The 13,142-nt window shown below is 32.9% G+C and overlaps 1 protein-coding gene across 17 annotated transcripts in view; it reads right to left on the bottom strand.

The window, feature by feature from the left end:
* Positions 1-13,142, bottom strand: part of LOC113118627 (GRAM domain-containing protein 1B-like) — a 133,988-nt gene that overhangs the window by 98,528 nt on the left and 22,318 nt on the right. For 8 of the 17 annotated variants that reach the window (XM_026287936.1, XM_026287938.1, XM_026287939.1 and 5 more), the window contains exon 1: positions 11,997-12,280. The exons of 1 other annotated variant lie outside the window; for it this stretch is intronic. The gene's annotated coding sequence lies outside the window, so the exon portion shown is untranslated. Of the gene's footprint in view, positions 1-11,996; positions 12,281-13,142 lie in introns of those variants that run through there. 8 more of the 17 variants (XM_026287941.1, XM_026287948.1, XM_026287946.1 and 5 more) reach the window with 1 other exon arrangement.

Raw genomic sequence — 13,142 nt, 5'->3', positions numbered from 1 at the left:
ATCTACGAGCCTTCTGTCATCTGTCTGTCTTCTTCTTCTTATTATTATTTTTTTGTAAGTTAAAGGCCTTTAAGTATGATTATAAAAACCTTCAGACACTGACACAGGTTTTATTTTTATTTATTTTTTTGCTGTGAAACATACAAATAACGTTAATAGTGTTAGTAATATGTAACCCAATCTCATGAAAGTGTGTTTCAATGGCACAATGTTTTATTACTATTTGGCATACTATTTCTATGCAGAAATGGACTTTGGCGTGCACATGATATGCAATGGTTAGGGGTGTGGCAAAATGCATGTCATACGCATGCCAACAAAGTGAGTATTATATGCACCAAAACTGTGTATTATATGCGTCAAACATAATATATATATATATATATATATATATATATTTTACTCAGCTTGGGCCTCAGAAAAAACTTGAGGCTTGCTTCATTCTCTTGTATCATAAAATGTGACCCTTTAAAGCCAAATTTATCAAATATGATATGCAACAGAAACACATATGCTAAATTTGTCTTTTTTTCTACTAAGTAAAAGCTTTTTTTAAGTATCAGCTGATGAGAAGCTTTCCAGGCTTCCAGCCGCAACTCGGCCAGTTTAAACCATTTAAGCCCATCAAACCTTTAATATGTTTTCTTTCAGCTGGATGATGGGTAATTTGTGCTACACAGTAGAAGAAAACTGCTCCAAGTCAGAATCAATTGTGTGGAGCAGCAGTTATTGATCAAAGAGTCATTTTGAGAAATGTAGTTTAGAAAAGATCACTTCATATATGAAAAGTCAATAGTGATTATCTATTGAAAAGAAATGCATGCTGGGAAAAATACTAAAAAGTAAAAAAAAAAGAGAATTGCGCGAAAAATATAAACGTTTGGTATTAAGTTTTCAATCAACTGTGGAGAAATGATTTGAAACACCATAAAGCTGATTAGTAAATTCACAACAAATCACTGCAATCAAAGGCTACATTCACACAGTCATTCTTTCAGACGGACATTTTTATACAGGATTGAATTAATTATTTTTTGACTTTTAAAAACATTGTTAATGTGTTATATGTAATGTGTCTAGCACTGTTATTTTTTTCATAATTTTCCTCAAAAGTGTGTATTAGAATCATCAATGAATATTTTCAGGCAGTAATTCTGTTGACTGATTAACACTGGTGCCAAATTAAACTGAAAATATTGAGACTAAAATGGGATTAGATATTGATTTATAGTTTGCCCTGTTGTTTTCTGGCTGATGAAGGGAGAAATCATTGGCAATGAAACGACGGTATGGGACTGATGCATGTCTGATCAGCCCTCATCAAGCCTGATAGAAACAGCAGACAGACATCCACTTCATCATCAGCCACACAAAACCCATCCATTCATCCATCCATCCATCCAGAACCAGAAGCACTGACAGTTTGTTGAGCTGGTTATGCATGACAAGAATGAAACCTCAGCTTCTAATGAATGGAGTTTCAGCTTGAATATTAATGACTGTATGTACTTCATTGAGTCTTACATAATTTAAAATAAGTATCACAGAGAAATGTATATAATTACTATAATACAAAACCCAGCAATGATCATTAGCAGAAATAGCCGTTTATAAACACCACCATGGGTTGATTTGATGGGCTGAAAAGAAGTCTATTCGAATATGTCTAAAAAGAGGAGATGATATGAAAAAGAAAACTGCTTCCAAACCATTGTGTGTGTTTCCTGAACCTGTATTGTGCTAAATGCTATCATAAATGACAGGATCAATCTATTCAGTGCAACAATCTATAAAATGAAGTCAGAATGGTCAGCTTCAGGCATCAGATAGTAAAGCAGAAATCTCTGCCAATATTCATACAAATAGGAGAAATAGAAATGATAAAACACATTCGCCCAAACGTGCATCACCTCAGTCTGAGCCAGTTAAGTGAATAAGTGTGAAAATTGGGTTTCCCCATATTTGAAACATCTCTCATTGGGCTCATTGTACAACTATAATGGGCAACTGGCAAATTTAATGAATACCATATGTTGCAAAATTGCTATAAAAGGCTATCAATAGCTAACAATTTCTTCAAATTTAACAAATGTTCCAAAACATTGTAAGAGGCTTGTGAGGACGTCATATCTGGTACAATTACTCCTAAAATGTTCTTTCATCAGATGTTCTGCTGCATTTCTGTAAGTCACAAGAACATTGTTTTCAAATGATTTGAAGCATTTAGGCTTTAGTGACTTCACATAGATTCTAATAAAATACAGAATTCAGTTTGTCAGGTAATAACAATTCTGAACACAGTTTTGATGGGGTTGTTTTATAGGCTTCTGTCTTACATCACTAAAATGTCCCTTGAATGGTAAATCATATCCAGTTAAACATTGTCTGCGCGCAAATACCTTTTTTTCAGCACTCCTTTTCAACTCGTAAAAGCTTCATTGTAAAGTAATAAAACAGAAAAAACAGATTTGACGATGGTGAGACACTTTTTCCACCGCAGCTGATCGTGGCCACTCTAGATAACGCTAGTGTTACAAGTCGTGCCACGGCACAAGCTGCTCTCTGTGCTGCTTCTGTCAAGATACATGCATACTCCTCCTTCAATAATGGCTAGAGTAGCCAAAATCCCTTGCCATGACTTATCACAAGAGGAAAAAAAAATGTTTTAGTCATATAGCATCAGTTAATGGAAACACCGTCATTTCGCAATACTTTTTTATTGACATTTATAAAATATAATATATCGGCAAAGTTTTGCACAAACTTGTAATGGAAACGTGACTAGTGACAGCAGGAAACTGAGAAGCGCCATCATTAAATGTTAGAATGGTGCTAACCTGTAAAACGCTAGCTAGGGATATGTAAGCTATTTTTAGATGAGACTATTTATGTCGCCTATAGCTGAGCAGGTTGGTAGTGCTCATTAAACCGTTCAGCCTTTCAGCTGAGCTCCTCTTCATTACCTGCTCAAACTCACTGCCGTGTGACAGGAATTTTCCAGAAATTTCCCAGGTGCAAAGGATTAAGCATATCTGAGAACAGACGAAGACGACTCGTTGTTTTACACCAACACTGTCTAGCCATTGTACTATATTCATAACTCCAGAATGAGGATGGTTTCCATTTAATGTTCAGCTAACATAAACAATATCTCAACAACTGTGACCAACAAAAAATACAATATGAAATTGCCATAAAAGCAGCTCATACTAACACACACTATATTTCAGTTTTTGTCTAAGAAACACAATACACATACTGCATGTGTGTGTGTGTGTGTGTGTGTGTATATATATATATATATATATATATATATATATATATATATATATATATATATATATATATATATATATATATATGCTATATATTGTGCTGCTTATTCACACAGAGATACGCAGAACAGACAGACTTCATAGTTACATAGTCTCTTTACAGTTTAAAGGGGTCATGAAATTAATTTTTTTATTATTATTTTAATATGTTCCTTGAGGTTTACTTATAATGTTAATAAAGTATTCTTTTGTTGCACAAAAATAAATAAATAAATAAATAAACACAAATTTTTCTTTTCAACCTTCATTCTGACCCTCTGTCTAAAATGACCCGTGTTAAGGGGTGGGACTTTTGGAATCGATTAACAATTATCAATAGATTAACAATCGGCTTATGATTGGCTAAAGTCATTGCACTTACGCTCCGTGAAGCAACATAATAAAAATGCAACACATATTGAACATGCATTTTGCACCCCTCACTGGACATTTTACTTTGAAATGTTCAGTAAATGTACATAATATCCCTATTATAGAAGCATCGCCACCAGTACATATTTCCCATTATTATGACTTTATTCTGCAATTCTGTCTGCATTGTCTTTTTGCAGAAATTGTGTTTTGGAAATACTTCATTGTCTGATATCAAATTACTAAAGACAAAGATTTGCAAAATGTTATGTGTGAAAACATTTCCCTTGAGCGAACACTTATATCTTTTCCTGACCAGACTTCTAGTTTAAAAGAAGTCTTCGTTATCCCAATCACTGGCCAGGACATGGATTAAACTCATTTAGTTTCACTCTGCATCACATCTAAGTGGCTCTTTGATTGATAAAGTGAAAACTTATGGATGGTTGAACTGCTGAGCTATTATCTCCTATACCAGCAGAAAATGACAGACAGAGGTATCTGATGCTATAGCATTTCCAGGAAAGTCATTTTTAAAAGAAACATGAATTTTGGAGTCAAGATCTCAGTAGGACCCAAATATCTGATATGAGTGGTGAGAAGACCAGAGAGTGAAGAAAAAACAACAACAACATTTAAAGCAAAAATTCACATTTTAGTCAATAATCTGTTAGCCAGAGAACATGCTGACATTTAATAACTAAACAGGATCCCTCAGCAAGAGTCCTTTCATGCTAATCTCTCCTCTGATCACAGCAAAGCTTGACAAATATCCTCGCGTTTTCACTGCTGAAGACCATCAAATCATGAAAATATCTAAATAGAATATATCTTTTGTAGTGCTTTACTGGTATACAAAAATGGACTTGTATTATGTACTATTAAGACAATATTATTGTCATATTAGTGCTGATAAGTAAAAAATTATATTAAATTATATAATATTTAATATAAACAACACATAAAAATTATTATTTAAGTACTAAAAGTGAATTTAAGCATCAAAACATTATAATAAAACTGATATTAAAGAAACAAAGAATTAGTTAAATTTGACAAATAAGTGCAAAGAAACAGCAAGCAGTACATTTAACTAATTTTGAAAATGTGAAGTAAAATAATTACTGTAAATATAGTATTTTCTTGTAAAACGTACTCCAATGACGTTTCGTTTATTTATAAATAATTTCTTACAGTGTATAAAGCAAAGAAATTAGATATGCACAATAAAATATCAATTTTTGGCCAATACAAAGATTTTTATCAATCTATCTGAAATAAGAGATTAAAAATAAGCTTCAGCTTATGATGTAATCATTGAGTAAATGAAGATGTCACACACACATACACACAAATATTAAGTATATTAACATCCTCGTGCCTATTTTATAAAGGTAATAATATATAATTTAGATTTTTTTTTTTTTTTTTTTTTGCCAAAACCTTTGTAAAAAACTATTATATGGTATAGGCATAGATGTGCAGTGTTTCTTTACAAAGTGACATTGCCCACTACAGGCCTGGCATGCATAATACAGCATCTCTTTTGACTCTTTGTTGTCTGTAAATAACTATATATATATATATATATATATATATATATATATATATATATATATATATATATATATATATTTATTTATTTATTTATTAAATTAGTGTATTTTGGTCAATTCGGTGACATTAAATAATATTTCTGACTTTAATTAAAATAGCTGTTATCATTTTAGATCTCCATTTTTTCAGAGTGACTATAATAGATAGCTTAGCCTAATGAAAGCATTTATTTATTTTAAATTTTTTAATGCAGTCTAATATTTTCTCTTTTCTGCAAAGTTTTACACTTACAAAAATGAACAGTCCTTTTTTTAAAAGTAATGTGCACTCACATGGGATGAGCAGTGATGGGATGAGTAACCTGCGTGTGTCCCACAGCCGTCTCAAAACACAGAGCAGGATTTATGATGAAACATTTGGCTTTGTGAGGAAACACAATTAATCTTAACTTAGATGCTAAATATCCATGCGCAAAAACTTTGTATTATCTCTATTTTAATGCACAAATTTAGTGGAAGTTTGAATCACATTAAAAGCATGTTTGACCCTAAAACTGCCACGGTCACAGCCCTACTACTGCCTTTATCTGGGAAACTCTCAGATACTGGACATTTTCAACATAATTCAACATAAAACAATCAGTGAACCTTTATAAAAGGATGCCACTTACTTAATAATAATATAATGTAGATTTAATAAAAATAAAATAATAATAATAATAAAAATCCAGGAAATCATTTTAATCTCTGAGCAGGCTTTTCGTATTATCTGGACATCAGCTGTTTGTTATGCAGTCCACTGTGCTATAGGATATTCATGAGGGACATTTAATAAGAAGTAATAAACTGAATGTGGAATCAATTACAGCTCCCTAGGCTGATCCCCTTCTGTTAAGATGTCTCTCACACCAGCCGTACTCTGAATGCTGGTCGATCCAGTAGCATATAGTAACAGAAGGTATAGTCTTTAACTTAAAATGTTGTATTCTTCATGATCTAAATAGCATCAAATATTATTTTCTACATAAAATATGTTCTCTTTACACATTAAGTTGTGAGTGCTCAAAATGACATAGTATTTCAGCATCCTCACAAGAGGGATTGTCCATCCTGGGATTTTGTGTGTCAGATGAATAGATGCTGGAATCAGAAGATGATGTCAAAGCTGGCCTGCTGGTTCAGATATATATTTAGCCTTGAGGGCTTCTGGGTTCAAAAGCTGACGCTTTTTCTTATTTTCAGCAGAAGAAAGGTTTACTGAATGACTTGGTGTCAGCTATTCTGATTATTTTCATTGATTACATATATTTACTGGGGACCACCCATTATTCAAATACAGATTTATATTCTGAATTATTGAAATACAGTTTTTTTCATATCAAATACAATTTTTTTTTAAATAAATTTTGGGCTTGTGAATAATGGACTGTCAGAACCTGTGGATCACATTTTCCTCCCAAAGAACATTAGAGGATATCTTGAAACTTTTTTGAAAGACGAGCAACGGGCAAGCCTTTTATCGCCATCATTCTCTAAAAATGTAAAATGTTTCATTCTGCTAAATAACTAAAGGTAAATGTAAAGTATAAATGTTTAAATGTCATTAAGCATATGTTCAAGGTGCTGGCAGAGGACAAATTAACTGTGCAGTTCTACCCTATTCTATTGCCAAAGCTTGATGGGTTTGGCCAAAACCAACATGACACAATCAAACAGATGGAGAGTAAAAGAAAAAAAAAAAAACATAATACATATGAATTTTCATAATAATGTTAAAAAAACACACAGTAAGTAGCTAATACTGTGATAAAAGCTCTCCCTAAATTAGTGATAAAAGACACATGCCTCCCAAAAACAGGATTTTTTTGTTGTTGAAAATGTACAGTATATTTAAATAAATAAAGAAAATAGCTTAATATTCACAGATCAAGCACCGTTTTAATATTTTTTAAATTTATAAATTTATATTAATATCTACTTTCTAGTCTTAAATATTACAATATGTTATATAAAAATAATTGTATTATTATTGTTTATAAATATTTATATATGAGACAACAAACAAATATAACCAAAAATTGACTTTATATTTCACCATTTTATAATTCAGCATCTTTTAAAATAATCAACCCTCCCCACCCCAATCTTACATCATCGGTAGAGCCAATATTGCTGTCTGGCTACTGCATATCTTTATCATAGATGTCTCTGCAGATTTCTCTGGGACAGAACATGAATGTAGTTTACACAAATCAGCTTTAAGGACTATGTACCAAGAGGGCCGCAGTTTCTGCAAAAACTTTGCTGATTGACTCTGTTACTACAGAAAGAGGCAATCATGCACCAGATGGGAATGCTTTGACCGGTGTAACCTCTGTCTGTGTTCACAACGTCATTCAGATTCACAACCTATAGATGCAGCAAAAAAAAAAAAAAAAAAAATCAATAGGCAAACGTCACGCTCTCTTTGTCCTGTTAAGTGAACAATCTGCACCAAGACAAGCAATGAATGGCACAGTTTATGTGTTTCAATCTGCCATCTGGTTACAGGGGCATGAAAACAGACCTGATTATACACCTGAGAGAGAGAGAGAGAGAGAGAGAGAGGTAGAGGGGAAAGGTGAGCAAGGAGACGCTGAAAAAGAGCACGCAGAGGATCATTAAAGAGAGGAGGAGATGTTGCTGGGGGAAGGAAAATGGCAGAGGAAGAGAGAAAACAGCAGGGAACAGAAAACCACCGCACACCAGATTCACATCTACTGGACAATAAATGATTGCAGAATCTCCCTGGCGACCACTGACATTAGAAAGAGACAACCAAACGCTTTAGAGATGAACTACAAAAACTGATTTGTTTCAGACAGTATTTCCACTTCAAGATAACAATATCCAACAGCATAATTACAATAAAAATATTTTCTTAATGCATTTTCCTGGGCTTCAGTTCACTGATGCACAAAATAATACTAATAAAAAATATATATTTTTATAATCTTTTAAATTATTAAATATTTATTAAATTGTTCTATCAAAAATAACTTCCCTCCAAATACTAGAATTTTCACTGGGAGTGTGTATACGTTTCATTCATTTTTAGTTTTGAATACTGTTACATTTAATGGGTTTGTTGTTGAGTGAACGGAACTAAAATACATGTTTTAATGTTAAGTTTCATTTACGTTTCCATTATTATTATTATTATTATTATTTATTTTTTTATGTGATAGTAAAATATAACCGATAAGTGATTTTGTATGCTTTTTCCCCTTTCAATTAAATTTTGACCCAATTTTGTCACATTTTCTATAAAATATGTTAATTGGATATATATGAGTGTAAAGTGCATATGATTGTATTAAGCATAACTGGTGTGATATTGTCAATGTAAAGGCACTCAGTGTCTCAAAACAAGAGAAATGTTTCATATTTAGAATGTTCCGGTACAAAACAGAACAACACTAATCACCATCATCACGACTCAAGTATTTTGAAGTGCTCTGAAACTCCTGCACTGCTCAAATACTAATGAAAAAGGAGTTTGCCTTTGTTTTATCATGGTGAAATCATGTTTTTTTGTTAGCTTTAGTTCAGAATTGTATAATCCTAATGCCAGCTTCCTTATCTGAAAAGATTCATCTTATATGCTGGCAGCTACAGACAAACACCATTTTCCACACTGTAAATTATGAATGAGGCTTCAGACGGCTGTTGCTGTTGTGGAACGAAACCATCCCAGCAGTGTAAATCTCTGCAGATGAACACTATAGCATTTATGTGTGAAAAAAAAATACTTCTTATTAATTGATCTCATGGAATAAGCAGCAGACATGATCACAGAGCATTGTGTTGGTGTATTTTAAGAGCGGTCGCTGTGGAAGAGGGTGCACGTTCATGGTTACTAAAGACTTGCTAATGGCTGCTCAGTCCCTGGAGGAGTATTTCTTCCTACCGCTCCAGTCTTCATACTGTAAGTGTGAACAGCACTTTTCCTCTGCGAAATGACTGATTAAGGGACAACTGCCTTCCCAAATTAATTTACTTTGTTTATCAGAGTAACCGCAATAAAGACAGCATGAAATCAAAATTAATGTGTTTTGGTCTCTTTGTGAACAACTCAATAAAATAAATTAATAAATGAGTGAAAGAAAGAAAGAAAGAAAGAATAAAAAAAAATAACATGAATGATCAATAATAAATGAATACATGGATGTATGGATGAATGAATGAAAAATAAATACATGAATGAACACATGCATAAATGCAGAGATGGATGAATACAATTATGTTTAAATTAATAAGTAAATAAATAAATACATGAAAAATGAAAACATAAGTATACAAATTAATATTTCAATGAATGAATGTATGAAAAAAACAAAAACATGCAAACACATTTCTGGTTGTTACATTTCGTAAAATTGGTCACAAACTCTTCTTATAGACTCTGTATTAACTCTTTCTCGGTTAGTCTAGTCAATATCGTGTGGCTTTGGAAAAGTCCCTGAAGTGGCCACCCACATTCTTTCCATTGGTGCGGAAAAGTGGGTGGAATGTTTCTTAATAACTACTCATGTCGGACATGACATTCGATGCAGTCTGAGACATTTCGTTCAGAACGTCTCAGCATTTTTCATCTCCTCGGGCAAACGGCCAGAGTGTGTTTCTGATGTAACTGAATGGAATCTGCAGTGTGTTTCAGAATCAAAACCTGTTCTGCCCATGGGGAATAACTCATAACGCATTTAATACTTCTGTTCTCTTCTGTGAAACTGATAGATAGGTTTTCGTTTCTGAAGGCATTTTGACTGACCTTATTTCTTACTCCAATAAAGCATTCATTTATTCATTTTATTAGTACCACTTCAAAGCAATTTGGCTGTGCCCTGAGCTCAGGCCACTATCCAGAGTTTATTTACACAGTTGAGTTATGATTGCTCTGGGGGTGGAAAGTGAAGGACGATTGCTCTTAGACCGTCCCCACTGCAGGAGACTTAACCCTAATGGATTTTCGTCCCTGCATCCATCTATTACCCTCTCAGTGCTCATTACAGCCCCGCTCACTGCACACCAGACAGATGCATTCAGTATTACAAATATCTCACACATTCTTCATGATGTGTTTTCATCAACATGCTGAGGTCTTTCCTTCTTTCCAAACCATAACAAGTAAACCATCTCAGATCCAGGAAATATAAATACACATATTATAGAACCCTATAATATATACAATGCAGAAGGCCAAAAAATGAAATTTTTGTTACACGGTTAAACTTAAAGCTTTTCACTACAAGCTGCCAAAACAAATTTGATTAAACGTAAATAAATAATGAAAAAATAGATTACGATTGTACAGTATTATTAACTTATTAATTGAATAGCAATACATTTAAAAAATATATATATTTACAAGGAATATTGCATAATTGTTCATCCATGATTTAATTTAAACAGTTAACCTCAGTTGTGCACCACTTTGTATTTTAAAAGATTAAAGAACTTAAAATAACCATAAAGTAATTTCAATATATGCATAAGAAATAAGAGAATACAAATAATTTAAAAACAGATTTAAAACAAATGTAAAAAAAACTTAAGAATGAAAAAATATTAAATTAATTTGATTACTAATGTTTTTTTATTATAGATTTGCATATACAAATAAAAAAGCAATTTCTTTGGGCACTATTACATTTACAATTTTAATAAAGTATTAAATTGTTCAAGTTTTAATCAATTCAATGCATGAGGCATCCTTAGTGATTAGTGAAATATATTTAAACTATTAAAACAGTAACCAATAAATAAATAAATAAAATTGAAAACACAGAATTAATTATATTAACTATGACATATTGATAAGAGTGAGAATCAGAGGAAGAACTACTGAAGAACCTTTAACATTTGGAATAAATATATTAAGTCTTAAAAAAACAAAAAACAACTAACATTTAAAAATAACACAGAAAATCAAATGACATCCGAGCTGTAGGCCAGTGCTCAAAGATGTGGAAATAAAACAAACTCATTGATTTCTAAAACCAGTTTTGGCTTTTCAGTAATTTACATCAATGACAACAATATAATTTGCCATTTCAAGGCAATGTTGGTTAAGACTTATATAAATATTAGCCACATTGTATACCAGATGCAATTCATTACACTTCTGCACTACACTGACAATTGCATGATACTGCAATTCAAACATGTACTACACAATGACAACTGATTAAAATATAATCAAACAGCTTTTGCAACACTTACAGGAAGTTAACAAGTTCTGCAATGTAGAATCTAAGTTTACTTTAAACAACAATTTTTCTAATGGGTTTTTAATGCTATGCATGCAGCTTTTATTAGCACAAATTAATTGGAATAATTGAACTTCATTTGTCACACTGTGAGACCACTGGAATGAACCAGTGAAGGGGAAAAAAATAAATAGTAAAAACTAACCTTAAAACATACACTTTCCCTTAAATTCCAGTACATTTAAATCTAAAATCTTTAAAATTACATAAAATGCATCGCAGCTTCAGTAATGTAAGCTTTAATGGTTATTAAATAAGAGAGACTTTACTGTCAGACAGCTCTGTTCCTCACTACCGTATGCATGTGTACACACACAAACACGCACAGCATGCCACACAAAACAGTGCAAAATAAAAAGGCAGAGTGACAAACACACACAAAGCAAGACAAGAGCTTCATGCAGACACTGAATCTGTGTGTGAGAGAGCGAGCGATGCTCCGTTACCTTGCAGCAGCTGAAGAAAACACACTATGAGAGCACTGCCATCTGCTTCGAGCACAGGGTGCAAAGACCAGGACCAACTCGGTCTTCCAACTCTGATGTTCCTGTGCTCTGTATCTCTCTCTCACGCAGACAGACTCCTCCTGTAGGATTTGCCTGAGGAAGGGAGCTACTGTACACCCCTATCTCTCTCTCTCTCTCTCTATCTCTCTCTCTACCTTCATTCCCCTCCTGCTGTCTTTCTTCACAGTCTTACTCAAGCTCTGCCTTCAGCGCTCTGGAGTGCTCTCTATCTTGCTCTCCTCCGGTATACTCTCTCTCTCTCTCTCTCTCTCTCTCCTCTCTCTCTCTCACCCTCATTAGATCACTGGATTGACTGCTTCTCACTGTATATTTGTTTATGGGAAAACGAGTGAGTGTGAGCACGTGTTCACTACTGGTTTTCCACATTACCCTCTGTTGCATTAATTGTTAATCACAAAGGAAAAATATCTTGTTTTTGTTCTACAAAAATATTTTTACGATTGTCAAACTTAAAATATTTGATTGTTGCATTGTTGGTTGCAGGGCCTATTTTTTATTCATATTTTATTTGATTGTGTTTGTAAAAAATAAATTTATTAAAAAATCAAGAAGTTGCAATATAAAGTTTACATCTGTTTATTAATTTTTTTATATTAAATGGATTTTCAAATTCTATATTTCTAATTACGTAAATATTGTCAAATAAATATATATATTTTTTTTAAATATTAAAGCATATCAACATATTCTGTTACACCAAAAACACAAAATAATGATATAAAAAACGCTGCCTTTGCGCTGTCCTGTGGCCAGTGAATCCGTATATTTTCAGAATATTTTCAGCCCACGTCTTGCCCCTAGTCAGACACCTCTACATCATGTAACAGCAACAAAAACATGAACACACACTGAATGATTGTCTTTTTATTAACTAACATTAACACGGATTAATAAATGTATTGTTCCATGTTCATTTGTGTAGCACTCGCTAAGGTTTAAGCGCATAGTCTTCTTCTCCATTTTTACAGCACCACATTCTGGTCTGGCATGTATACTACATCGTTTTGTGGTCTCGTGTGGACGTGGATATTTCTTGAGACGAGGAAAAAAAAGATTGGATAGGGA

This window comes from Carassius auratus, chromosome 18, assembly GCF_003368295.1.
Source record: "Carassius auratus strain Wakin chromosome 18, ASM336829v1, whole genome shotgun sequence".
Lineage (NCBI taxonomy): Eukaryota > Metazoa > Chordata > Actinopteri > Cypriniformes > Cyprinidae > Carassius > Carassius auratus.
This window is presented reverse-complemented; position numbering and strand designations above follow the sequence as displayed.